The sequence below is a fragment of the Zingiber officinale genome, chromosome 11B (assembly GCF_018446385.1).
Source record: "Zingiber officinale cultivar Zhangliang chromosome 11B, Zo_v1.1, whole genome shotgun sequence".
NCBI classification, from domain to species: domain Eukaryota; kingdom Viridiplantae; phylum Streptophyta; class Magnoliopsida; order Zingiberales; family Zingiberaceae; genus Zingiber; species Zingiber officinale.
Genome location: NC_056007.1, coordinates 23,744,610 through 23,759,211, shown reverse-complemented (window position 1 = coordinate 23,759,211; position 14,602 = coordinate 23,744,610). Strand labels below are relative to the sequence as shown.

Sequence of the window (14,602 nt, the reverse complement as noted above, 5' to 3'; positions counted from 1 at the left end):
CGAATCATATATGATATACCAATAGAAATACACAATCCAGGCATGGCATAAAAACCTAAGTATCAAAGAATTTGGATACACATGCCAGAAACCAAAATCAAGAGCCTAATCCTAACCTCAGTAAAGCATGGTATGTCACTCTAGAAACTGAGATACTCATGGCAATAAGATAATCAAGGCAACAAATCACGAGATACAAGCACGGATACATCACCGGCGACAAACCTAACATGCTATGGATATCAAACAGTGGCATACCAAAGGCAAACATGTTCATTGCTTGTAGTTATAAAATACTATGCATATCCAAATGACAATATCATAAAAGATAAGTCAAGAGGTACCCGCCTCCAATGTAGATCGTATCGAACCAATCCGATGTCGAGACGCCCATCTCGAATCACAGTCCTGTAACAACACGATATACAGATTTAGCTAATTACATATTAATTAATTAGATAAATCAAATTCCCGAGAAGCTAACCTAAATCCAAATCCAATTTTAAACGTTAAATTGGATCATCAACTCCTCAATCATTTCATAACTAATTCATACAAATTAGAACTTGCAACAATTATAATCCTTCACAACAACGTAGTCATATAATCTAGATTACATCATGATCTATAACTAAAATCAAAACCCTATTCCTTACCTCAACACCAAAGTCTCTTCTGTGGGTCCACAACAGGTGGTTCCGGTCGGAAACCAAATACACCACCGTCGCAATGAATCTATAATTAGAAACCATAATCTGTAGTTAGCATAACCTTCCACCCAACCCAAGTGCTGCTCACGGCAAGACAAGAATCAGAGTACCAAATTTGAAAACCCAAACCTTAAGCCTTCACCTTCAACCCCTCTGCCGGATGCACCTGTTGTTGGCGTCAAAGCTCTATGGTCGGCGGCTCTGAAGAGGGGCGGCACCAGGAACTAGGGCATGGCCTGGAGGCTAGGGCAGAGGGGAAGAGAGGAAAGGAAAGTATACGACGGTGGAGAGGCTAGGTCACGCGACAACTTGAGTGTCGGCGAGAAGAGGAGCGATCGGCTCCGGGGTTCCTGTGGCCGGTGGTGGATCTAGGGCACACGGAAGGAGTGGCCGGAGAGGGCAGCGGCAGTGGCGTCGTCGACGTCGGCAGAGGAGAGGGTGGCAGTAGGTTTGCGGCGCCGGTTGGGCGACGGCGGCGCCGTAGGGCATAGATCAGTGAGGAAAAGGGGCGCGGGTTTGGGGAAAGGAGACGGCGTTTAGGGGAAATAAGAAAAAAAAAGAAAATGTATTTATAAATAAAACATTTCCACACTTAAACGGGTATCCTAAACAGGCTTTATTCGTACCCATAAATGTAACGACCCAACTCCTGGGTACTAAGCTGTGAGCCGGATCGCTACATTAACTACTGAAACTACTGTACTGTACTGTGCGGAAACTGGGTAAAATAAAATTTTACTAAACTATTGTAGTTGCCTCTGTTAACTCTGTGAGAGTGAGATTTAATATCCAACTACCTTCTAGATATTCATAGCTATACTGAGGAGGTGAAACTGGAGCTTTGGATCGGTCCATGGAACGATCCACTGGCACCCACACGAACACTGGCTGGATCGGTCTGCCGACCGATCCAGCTGCTCACTGATCGGTCAGTGAGACCGATCAGTGGCTCACTGATCGGTTGGCCGACCGATCAGTGACTGCTGAATTCGTCCCAAACTCTCTGTTCGCGGAGGGATCGATCGGCTGACCGATCCTGGGAGACACAGTGTGCTACTGCATCCATCTGGATCGGTCGGCTGACCGATCCAGGAGAAGGAAAAGCACTGGATCGGTCTGCTGACCGATCCAGGTTCTGATAGTCTGATACGAAATCAGAATCTCTGATTTCCAGCACTGATTCGTGCCAAAAATCGCATACAAAAGTTCTAGATACATGAAAAACACTCTAGCATGTAAATACTAACATTCTAAACATGATAAACTAAACAAGACATAGTTTACTAAGCTGTAACACCTAGTAACAAGACTAAGTCATAAAACTAGGCATGTTAAGTACTAAAACTGAAATAAAAGCGTATGGATCCCAAGGATCTTTATTCCAAACCCCTTGCACACACACATCATCGTAGCATCGCCCTCCAGCCTCCGCTAATCCACTTTTCTTTTACCGGTATCTGCAATATAAAAAAGTAGCATCTGTAAGCTAAGAAGCTTAGTAAGAAACCATCTACCTCACAAAAACATGCAACGATGCGATTATGTTTTTAAAACATGCTGTTTGAAAACTGAACTGAGCATGGCAACATGGCATGGCATATAAAAGCATAAACTGGAACTGAAACATGTATAGCATATAAATTGAACATGCTTTAAACTGAACATGGCATACTTATAAACTGAGTATGAAACTGAACTATACATGAACTCAAATCATGTAAACTGAACCTGAACTGAACTGCAAGCTAAATTAGTGTTCTCATCACTAGTTTCAAATTTGAAAACTATACATATAATAGATGAAAATACTAAACATGCTGTTGGGGCCCTGGCAACTGTACTTACTGTGCGCGCATCCCTACGAGACCCGGGATTGCAAGTTCCGAATCCAGCAGGGTTACTAGGTTATCTGAACCTAGGGACGACTGTGGGAGTCCAGCCCATGGATATCTGATCCAAGTACAGTGCCAACTGAATAAAAGTAAAATACTGAATACTGTTTTATTTTACTTTGCTGTTCTAGGTTATCTGAACCTAGAGGCTACTGTGGGAGCCCACCCAATGGATATCTGATCCATATAGCTGTAATAACTGATAATAAACTGAGTAAAATGTTTCTAATACATTTTACATGCTGTTAGGACGCCTACTGGTGCATCCTTCTGAACTGGGCATTCTACCGAATGCTTGGTGTGCACTAAAAGCACACCCTAAAACTGAAAACTGTAAAACTACTGAACTAACGCCAAAACTAACAAGCGAGAGCAATTATACTGCAGGTGAGGGTTTTCTTACCTCAATCGCAAGGTTTTCTTACAATTCCTTTCGCTAGAAATTCCGGTGAAGACAAATTTCTCGACGATTCGGTCGCGTCCACGTGCTCTACTCGCGGAGGGAACTTCCTTGTGTTGAAATCGTTGCCGGATGGTAACCTTGGGACCCTAGGAGAAAACCCTAGCCTTTCCTTGATGTGGCGCCGAGAGAAGGAGGAAGAAAAGGAGGGGGCGGCGTGAATGGTCTCGGTGAAGAGGGATTTGCCGAACAAAAATAAAATAACCCAACTCCATCTTAAGTTTATTATTTATATTAAGTGGTTTAATGAACACAACTCTAATATAAATATATTTGGTTCTCCTTTCTTTCAGCACGGCCCTGCTGGGTTCACCGGTTACTAAACTTATCCGTAAACCATAGGTCTCGGGTTCGATTCCCGCCTAAGCTATTTTACGATTCCAATTATTTTTGTCACTTCCGCTACTCGGAAAATTCCGGAAAAATATCTAAAAATTCCACAAAAATCATAGAATAATTCTAAAATAAATTCGGGAATTTTTTGGGCTTTACAATCCCCCATACCTTATAAAAAGTTCATCCCCGAACTTAAAACAATTCTGGGTACTTCTGTCTCATGCTGGCCTCTGTCTCCCAAGTCGCCTCTGCTGCTATGTGATTTTGCCAACTGACTTTGACTAATGGCACTTCCTTGTTCCATAATTTCTTTACTGCTCGATCTATTATCTGAATAGGCCGACTGTCATAGCTGAGATCATCACGGACCTGTACCAACTGAGGCTCAATCACCTGTGTGGCGTCTGGAATATGCTTCTTCAGCATGGAGACATGAAATACGTTGTGGACGGCTGACATCTCCTGAGGTAGCTCTAGCTCATATGCTACCTTGCCCACTCTCTTCGTGATAATGTATGGTCCCACATATCTGGGAGCTAGCTTGCCCTTCTTCCCAAAATGCATGACTCCCTTCATGGGAGCTACTCTGAGGAAAACGGTATCCCCAACTGAAAACTCTAGGGGTCGGTATAGCTCTTCTGACGGCTCTGTGCTGTCTCTATCCTCTGGCGAATCTGCTGTATGGCTGCTGTGGTATCTGCTACTAGATCTGTCTGAAGCTCTAGTTCCTTCTGTTCACCACTCTCATACCAGCAGATTGGTGATCTGCACCTCCGCCCATAGAGTGCCTCATAAGGTGCCATGCCGATAGTGGCCTGATAACTGTTGTTGTATGCAAATTCTGCTAGACTCAAATTTTTGCACCAACTTCCCTTGAAATCTAGGGCACAAGCCCGGAGCATATCCTCGAGTACTTGATTTACTCGCTCCGTCTGACCATCTGTCTGAGGATGAAAGGCTGTGCTGAATTTTAACTGGGTGCCCATAGCTGACTGTACACACTTCCAGAAGTGTGATGTAAATCTGCTGTCTCTGTCTGATATAATGGTTCGTGGGACTCCATGCAGCCTGACAATCTCCTTGAGATACAACTGAGCTAGCTGTTCCATGGAATAGGATATTCTGATAGCTAAGAAGTGGGCTGATTTAGTCAACCTGTCGACTATTACCCAGATGGCATCAAAATCATTCGTGGTTCTGGGTAATCCCACTATGAAGTCCATAGAGATATCCTCCCACTTCCATTCTGGAATCTGAATCGGCTGCAGAACCCCTCCTGATCGCTGATGTTCTGCCTTAACCCTCTGACAGGTTAGGCAGATGCTGACGTATCTGGCGATATCTCGCTTCATCCCAGGCCACCAAAATCGTTTCTTTAGATCCTGATACATTTTGGTGGAACCAGGATGCATCGCATAGGGAGTCCTGTGAGCCTCATCTAGAATCTATTTTCGTAGTTCCTCCTGATCTGGAACACAAAGTCTGTCACCACAGTACACTACCCCACTGGCGGACACTCTGAACTCTCCACTTTCTGATTCTGCTAACCCTTGCTTAATTTTCTGGATTTCAGGATCCTGCTCCTGAGCTGTCTGGATATCATCAAGCAAGGTAGATGCTAAGGACATAGTGGAAAGCTGCCCGACTATAAGCTCGAGACTAAAATTTGTAATCTCCTTCCTTAGGGGTGGTGACATAGCTGCTAAAGATAATAAGGTAGCGTTGGACTTCCTGCTGAGTGCGTCTGCTACCTTATTAGCTTTCCCTGGATGGTAGAGGATATCTATGTCATAATCCTTGACCAGCTCTAACCATCTGCGCTGTCGCATATTCAGATCCTTTTGAGTAAAGAAATACTTCAGACTTTGATGATCTGTATACACTCTGCACTGAGCTCCGTATAAATAATGTCTCCAAATCTTGAGAGCGAACACCACTGCTGCAAGCTCAAGGTCGTGAGTAGGATAGTTCCTCTCATAATCCTTGAGTTGTCTGGAGGCATAGGCGATCACCTTGCCCTGCTGCATCAGTACTGCTCCTAATCCCAATTTAGAGGCGTCGCTGTAGATGTCGAAGCTGTCTGTGTAAAATAGGAGCACTGGTCAATCTCCGTTTTAGTTCACTGAAGCTGTTCTCGCAGTCCTCTGTCCACTAAAATTTCTTGTTCTTCCTGGTGAGAGCTGTCAGTGGGGAGGCTATCCTGGAGAAGTCCTCTACGAATTTCCTGTAGTAGCCTGCTAATCCCAGAAAGCTTCTGATTTCACTGGCGTTCCTGGGTCTCTTCCAGTTACTTACTGCTTCTATCTTGCTGGGATCTACCATAACACCATCCTTGGAGATGATGTGACCTAGAAAGGCTACCTGGTCTAGCCAAAATTCACATTTCGTGAATTTGGCGTACAGCTGGTTCTGCTGAAGGATCTGCAAAACTGTCTTCAGATGCTCTGCATGGTCCTCCTGAGTGCCTGAATAGATAAGAATGTCATCGATGAACACGATGACAAACTTGTCTAAGTATTCTCTGAATACTCTGTTCATGAGGTCCATGAAAGTAGCTGGAGCATTTGTTACGCCGAAAGGCATGACTACGAACTCATAATGTCCGTATCTGGTCCTTAAAGCTGTTTTAGGTATATCACCTTTCTTGACTCTAACCTGGTGATATCCTGATCTGAGGTCAATTTTAGAGAACACTGTGGCTCCCTTTAGCTGATCAAACAGGTCATCTATCCTGGGGAGAGGGTACCTGTTTTTAATTGTGACCTGGTTCAAGGCACGGTAGTCTATGCATAGGCGCATGCTTCCATTCTTCTTCTTCACGAACAACACAGGTGCTCCCCATGGTGAGTGACTAGGGCGTATGAAACCCTTGTCTAGAAGCTCCTGTAATTGCTCCTGAAGTTCCTTCAGTTCAGCTGGAGCCATGCGGTACGGTGCCTTGGAAATTGGATTTGTGCCGGGAATGAGCTCTATCTCAAATTCAATCTCCCTGTCTGGTGCTAAGCCTGGTAGCTCTTCCGGGAAGACTGCTGGGCAGTCACAAACGACTCGAACCTCTGATAGATGTTGGTTCTTGTTCTGGCTGGTGTTGACTACATTTGCTAAAAATCCCATGCATCCTGAATCCAATAGCTGTTGTGCTTTCAATGCTGAGAGAAACTTCCTGGCTGTTCTCTTTGGTTTTCCTATGAACTCAAACTGTACTCCTGCTTCAGGTTGGAATATGACCTCCTGTTTACGGCACTCTATAGAAGCATCGTATCTGATCAGAAAATCCATTCCAAAGATGACATCGTAGTCAGTCATTTCTAGCACTACCAGATCACCAAAAAGTTCCCTGTCTGCTATAATGCCTGGCACTGCTCTGAGCCAGTGCGTAGATGCCATAATGTCTCCTGAGGGTAGTGTTGTCAGAAACTAACTGTTGAGTAACTCTGGAGATGTTGCTAATTTCTCGGCAAATGCCCTGGATACATAAGAGTGGGTTGCCCCAGTATCGTATAAGACAGTTGCATAATGCTGTAAAATACTGATCTGACCAGTGACAACTGTCAAGGCATTTGCTACGTCCTCTCTGGTCAGTGAGAAAATCCTGGCATTTGTGTTAGCTGTGGGGGCTTCTAATCTGCCCTGACTGATCTGTGGACCATCTAAGGCAGCATACATCTGGTGTAGCTGCGCTGGCTGAGCTCCATACTGTATCGGCTGAGGCTGAGGAAGACTGTTCTTGTTCGGGCACTGCTTAGCCATGTGCCCTTCCTGTCCACATTCAAAACAACCTCGCGTACCCTTGCAGCAAACTCCTGGATGATGTTTCCCACAAGTAGCACACTTGGGATGTCTGGAATGTTTTCCAGCTGGTCCTCCTTTTGGGTCACTGCTTGCCTTTACGCTTTCCCTTCCATTGGAGCTATGTCCCCGTTGCTGCCCTAAGCCAGCTTGTCCCTTGGGCTCTGTGGAAACCTGCTTCTGCTGGGTGATGCTGTGCTGATAGTGCTCGGTGATCAGAGCACTACTCACTAGCTCCTCTGTGGTTTGTGGCCTATGAACGCCACCAGCCACATTCATTGCGATCTCTGGTCTGAGCATCTTCAGCATCAAGCGTACTCGTTCCTTCTCTGAGCTGACTAGTTCTGGACACAGACGGGCCAACCTGTTGAATTTCTTCACGGCCTCCTGAACAGATAGGTTGCCCTGACGAAATTCTGTAAACTCGTCATAGTGTCGGTTCGTGACTTGCATGTGAAAGAATTCCTCGAAGAATTCTTTCTCGAAGTTGGCCCATGTCATCTGGTTTACTGGCCACTTCGGTTTAATCCGCTCCCACCACATGCGTGCATCTCCTGTTAAACAAAAGGAGGCACACTTCACCTTTTCGTGCTCTGGCCAGTCTAGAAGCTCCATCGTGCTTTCCAGTGTTTTAAATCATGCCTGAGCATCCCATGGTTCGCTGGTGCCTGAGAAGTTCTCGGGCTTAATTCTCTGCCACTGGATAAGGTAAGCTTCTCTCTTAGCCCCTGCAACTGGGGCCACTGGGACTGGTACTGCAGGCTGAGCTGGTACTACCTCTGTGATTACTGGAGTCGTGAGGTTCGGTACTGGAGTGTTTGGGGGAGTAGTCTGCTGGTTAGCCTTTAAGGAGGCTATCTCCTGTTGCTGATAAGCTAACTGCTGCTGTAGCTGAGCCACTAGTGCTGTAAGGTCTCGGGGAGGCACTGAACTGCCTGCCTCATGCTGGGGCTCAGCCGCTGATGCTTTCTTAGCTGGACGTCCTCGTACCATTTTCTAAATAGCAGAGAACATATATATATAACTAGGCTATCATGTTATAGTTAACTACTGGTAACATGTTAAATACTATCACTGTAAACATGAATTAATTAACTGCCAACATGAGAGCAAACATGAAAGCACATATAACTAATATGAAAGCTGAAAACAAAATTGAGTGAGATGTTCTTACTTGGAAGCTGTAGGCACAATGCTGATGTGTGTGTAGGAAGTATGGAACACTGCTCTGATACCACTCTGTAACGACCCAACTCCTGGGTACTAAGCTGTGAGCTGGATCGCTACATTAACTACTGAAACTACTGTGCTGTACTATGCGGAAACTGGGTAAAATAAAATTTTACTAAACTATTATAGTTGCCTCTGTTAACTCTGTGAGAGTGAGATTTCATATCCAACTACCTTCTAGATATTCATAGCTATACTGAGGAGGTGAAACTGGAGCTTTGGATCGGTCCGTGGAACGATCCACTGGCACCCACGCGAACACTGGCTGGATCGGTCTACCGACCGATCCAACAGCAAACTGATCGGTCAGTGAGACCGATCAGTGGCTCACTGATCGGTCGGCCGACCGATCAGTGACTGCTGAATTCGTCCCGAACTCTCTGTTCGCGGAGGGATCGATCGGCTGACCGATCCTGGGAGACACAGTGTGCCACTGCATCCATCTGGATCGGTCGGCTGACCGATCTAGGAGAAGGAAAAGCACTGGATCGGTCTGCTGACCGATCCAGGTTCTGATAGTCTGATACGAAATCAGAATCTCTGATTTCCAGCACTGATTCGTGCCAAAAATCGCATACAAAAGTTCTAGATACATGAAAAACACTCTAGCATGTAAATACTAACATTCTAAACATGATAAACTAAACAAGACATAGTTTACTAAGCTGTAACACCTAGTAACAAGACTAAGTCATAAAACTAGGCATGTTAAGTACTAAAACTGAAATAAAAGCGTATGGATCCCAAGGATCTTTATTCCAAACCCCTTGCACACACACATCATCGTAGCATCGCCCTCCAGCCTCCGCTAATCCACTTTTCTTTTACCGGTATCTGCAGTATAAGAAAAGTAGCATCTGTAAGCTAAGAAGCTTAGTAAGAAACCATCTACCTCACAAAAACATGCAACGATGCGATTATGTTTTTAAAACATGCTGTTTGAAAACTGAACTAAGCATGGCAACATGGCATGGCATATAAAAGCATAAACTGGAACTGAAACATGTATAGCATATAAATTGAACATGCTTTAAACTGAACATGGCATACTTATAAACTGAGTATGAAACTGAACTAGTCATGCATATATCTAAATCTGTACATGAACTCAAATCATGTAAACTGAACCTGAACTGAACTGCAAGCTAAATTAGTGTTCTCATCACTAGTTTCAAATTTGAAAACTATACATATAATAGATGAAAATACTAAACATGCTGTTGGGGCCCTGGCAACTGTACTTACTGTGCGCGCATCCCTACGAGACTCGGGATTGCAAGTTCCAAATTCGGCAGGGTTACTAGGTTATCTGAACCTAGGGACGACTGTGGGAGTCCAGCCCATGGATATCTGATCCAAGTACAGTGCCAACTGAATAAAAGTAAAATATTGAATACTGTTTTATTTTACTTTGCTGTTCTAGGTTATCTGAACCTAGAGGCTACTGTGGGAGCCCACCCAATGGATATCTGATCCATATAGTTGTAATAACTGATAATAACCTGAGTAAAATGTTTCTAATACATTTTACATGCTGTTAGGACGCCTACTGGTGCATCCTTCTGAACTGGGCATTCTACCGAATGCTTGGTGTGCACTAAAAGCACACCCTAAAACTGAAAACTGTAAAACTACTGAACTAACGCCAAAACTAACAAGCGAGAGCAATTATACTACAGGTGAGGGGTTTCTTACCTCAATCGCAAGGTTTTCTTACAATTCCTTTCGCTAGAAATTCCGGTGAAGACAAATTTCTCGATGATTCGCTCGCGTCCACGTGCTCTACTCGCGGAGGGAACTTCCTTGTGTTGAAATCGTTGCCGGATGGTAACCTTGGGACCCTAGGAGAAAGCCCTAGCCTTTCCTTGATGTGGCGCCGAGAGAAGGAGGAAGAAAAGGAGGGGGCGGCGTGAATGGTCTCGGTGAAGTGGGATTTGCCGAACAAAAATAAAATAACCCAACTCCATCTTAAGTTTATTATTTATATTAAGTGGTTTAATGAACCCAACTCTAATATAAATATATTTGGTTCTCCTTTCTTTCAGCACGGCCCTGCTGGGTTCACCGGTTACTAAACTTACCCGTAAACCATAGGTCTCGGGTTCGATTCCCGCCTAAGCTATTTTACGGTTCTAATTATTTTTGCCACTTCCGCTACTCGGAAAATTCCGGAAAAATATCTAAAAATTCCACAAAAATCATAGAATAATTCTAAAATAAATTCGGAAATTTTTCGGGCTTTACAATCCCCCATACCTTATAAAAAGTTCATCCCCGAACTTAAAACAATTCTGGGTACTTCTGTCTCATGCTGGCCTCTGTCTCCCAAGTCGCCTCTGCTGCTGTGTGATTTTGCCAACTGACTTTGACTAATGGCACTTCCTTGTTCTGTAATTTCTTTACTACTCGGTCTATTATCTGAATAGGCCGACTGTCATAGCTGAGATCATCACGAACCTGTACCAACTGGGGCTCAATCACCTGTGTGGCGTCTGGAATATGCTTCTTCAGCATGGAGACATGAAATACGTTGTGGACGGCTGACATCTCCTGAGGTAGCTCTAGCTCATATGCTACCTTGCCCACTCTCTTCGTGATAAGGTATGGTCCCACATATCTGCGAGCTAGCTTGCCCTTCTTCCCAAAATGCATGACTCCCTTCATGGGAGCTACTCTGAGGAAAACGGTATCCCCAACTGAAAACTCTAGGGGTCTGCGTCGTGTATCAGCATAGCTCTTCTGACGGCTCTGTGCTGTCTCTATCCTCTGGCGAATCTGCTGTATGGCTGCTGTGGTATCTGCTACTAGATCTGTCTGAAGCTCTAGTTCCTTCTGTTCACCACTCTCATACCAGCAGATTGGTGATCTGCACCTCCGCCCATAGAGTGCCTCATAAGGTGCCATGCCGATAGTGGCCTGATAACTGTTGTTGTATGCAAATTCTGCTAGACTCAAATTTTTGCACCAACTTCCCTTGAAATCTAGGGCACAAGCCCGGAGCATATCCTCGAGTACTTGATTTACTCGCTCCGTCTGACCATCTGTCTGAGGATGAAAGGCTGTGCTGAATTTTAACTGGGTGCCCATAGCTGACTGTACACACTTCCAGAAGTGTGATGTAAATCTGCTGTCTCTGTCTGATATAATGGTTCGTGGGACTCCATGCAGCCTGACAATCTCCTTGAGTTACAACTGAGCTAGCTGCTCCATGGAATAGGATATTCTGATAGCTAAGAAGTGGGCTGATTTAGTCAACCTGTCGACTATTACCCAGATGGCATCAAAACCATTCGTGGTTCTGGGTAATCCCACAATGAAGTCCATAGAGATATCCTCCCACTTCCATTCTGGAATCTGAATCGGCTGTAGAACCCCTCGTGGTCGCTGATGTTCTGCCTTAACCCTCTGACAGGTTTGGCAGATGCTGATGTATCTGGCGATATCTCGCTTCATCCCAGGCCACCAAAATCGTTTCTTTAGATCCTGATACATTTTGGTGGAACCAGGATGCATCGCATAGGGAGTCCTGTGAGCCTCCTCTTGATCTGGAACACAAAGTCTGTCACCACAGTACACTACCCCACTGGCGGACACTCTGAACTCTCCACTTTCTGATTCTGCTAACCCTTGCTTGATTTTCTGGATTTCAGGATCCTGCTCCTGAGCTGTCTGGATATCATCAAGCAAGGTAGATGCTAAGGACATAGTGGAAAGCTGCCCGACTATAAGCTCGAGACTAAAATTTGTAATCTCCTTCCTTAGGGGTGGTGACATAGCTGCTAAAGATAATAAGGTAGCGTTGGACTTCCTGCTGAGTGCGTCTGCTACCTTATTAGCTTTCCCTGGATGGTAGAGGATATCTATGTCATAATCCTTGACCAGCTCTAACCATCTGCGCTGTCGCATATTCAGATCCTTTTGAGTAAAGAAATACTTCAGACTTTGATGATCTGTCCCCTCAAAATACTTCAGGCTTTACAATAAATTCGTCCCCTCAAAACCCGGCGTACGTGCTCCGAAAAATTCCTAGAAAATTCCTAGAAATTCCGGAAAATTCCCCTATCGTTGTTCGCCATTTTTCGATATTTTACATTTAACACATCAAGGTAGAACCACACTTCAAATGTAATCTAGCATGCATTCAGCCCACTCGAACCGCACTTCATCAATTTCAACTCTGGAGTACTTGAGATTTGTAAACTGTAAAAACACATAGATAATATATTAGTAAACCAAGACTAAAAAGGATACAGCATGCAGAGTATTAGTAGTACAAGATGTTAGCAGTTCCTGCTAATAGAATTATATGCAAAGCTATATAAAGAATATTAGGCAGTAAGAGCATGGATAACAATGAGTCTGTCACATACTGATGCTTATATGGACAACTTAATGCCTATCCCATTGGTTAAACTTTCATACACTCGAGCAACTATTATTCTAGGCATGCATTCCATGCATAAATTTGTAGATATATATGATTCTATCTTATATGCATTTGCAGCAGATGAAAGAAGGGGTAACAAAATATGTTGCACAAACAAGAAACAAGGAACAAAGTTTAACAATAGAGCATTGCCTGCAAACTTGGCTATGAACAAAAAAAGGCAAGATAGTCTACATAGAAATAGATACTTAGAGAACAAGAAGATCCAGAAGGTATGGTCATTTTCACACATCAGTACTTTAACAAACAGAATATTACAAAGGCCAATCATAGGAAGGAGAATTTTACCGAGAAAATAAAGTTGTATCCCATTTCGAGAATAACACGCAGAAATTCTATCCTTCTCCACATCATTGACAAATATCCAGCAGTCATGTAAATCTTCTCATCTGAGAAATCTATTCCCTCAGTATAAAGAGCAAAGCAGTGAGTATGCAAGGATATGCACCTTATGTACGCTTTCTTGTCCAAGGCAATGATTACCAAATGGTCCAGGAGTCTGTGTGTTCCATCTCCTGTCCGAAAACTTTGAAAAAACAAATCTATAATAGAACCAGGAGAAGCCCAGGCAATATTCAAAGTTGTTAATATTACTGTTTTGTTTTTCATAGCTGCTTCCTTTAGAACTTTCTCAAGCTTAACATCGTTCTTTTCCTGCAAGCAGATATATAATTCTCTATAAAGGAGGAAAATTCACAATTGTTTGCAAGCACACAATTGTTTGCAGGCAATCCATATTTATCCACCAACAATCCCAGGAAGGACTAGCAGGCATAGCAGAAAAGCCAGATGAAGAGTATATACCTCCATTTCTCCTTGGGCTTGCAACCCGAAGTGAGATACCTCACGAGATCGGAGTAGAAACCGACACCAAATGGATGCCTCGCCACATTTAAGATTTCAATAACCTTACTCTCCTTCATTGACTCGGTTGCATTTTGCAATAGGGCTTGCACAAGGATAGACATAGAAGTAAATGACAGAGGAAAGTATGCAACTGAACAATCACATTTTGGATATTGGCAAACAAATTCGACTAGACTGACCATTCGAAAGTTGTCGAACGATATGTGACCTTCTCCGTTTGGTGCTAGCAGCTTAAACTGTGATCTTAGATAAAACAGTTGATCCTCTGTTAGGGCTTTGGATAGCGCCTGAAAAGTGCGATGCAATAAAAAAATATTAAACAAGTAAGATAGTGTATATAACCATTGTATAAGTTCTGCATGTTGCTGTAAAACAGACTTCGAGGTTTTGATGAATTGAATATGATGGGTGCAAAATTGTTTGCCCAGGAATCGCTGTTTGTATGTTTGTTGTACTACTGCCTTAAGATATGATAAGAATAGGTTCAACAAATCAGCAATCAAATTTTAAATGATTTTTATTTTTTTTTAAATTATTAGGTTGGAGAATGCCTCAAGTAGTAAAGACCAACACAGCTTAATCATGATAATGATTTATCAAGAATACCAAGTCTACAAGATTTGAAATTTAAGCACACATTTACCGGGTTTGTAGAGTAGTAGCTCTAAGATATCCATATTGGGTTTGCCTTCTAAGTCATCTATTGCTATATCAATTTTTGAACCTTTAATTGTTAGTTTAAAGGCACCATACATTGTAGATCCCTTAACGTTCAAGACACATAGATCTAACACTTGCCTGTATTATTCATTGAGTTAAAATTTTGCCTTCTAATATTGTTAAATACTTCTATCTTGTTTTCATGTTAAAC

General features: G+C 43.4%; 1 long non-coding RNA gene across 1 annotated transcript; it reads right to left on the bottom strand.

Moving 5' to 3' along the window:
- Positions 1–12,573: 12,573 nt before the first annotated feature.
- LOC122033366 lies at positions 12,574–13,366 on the bottom strand. The gene is made up of 3 exons (XR_006126520.1): positions 13,313–13,366; positions 13,153–13,253; positions 12,574–12,617 (listed from the first exon to the last, which is right to left on the bottom strand). It is a non-coding gene; the product is annotated as an uncharacterized LOC122033366 (long non-coding RNA).
- Between the last annotated feature and the right edge of the window lie 1,236 nt (positions 13,367–14,602).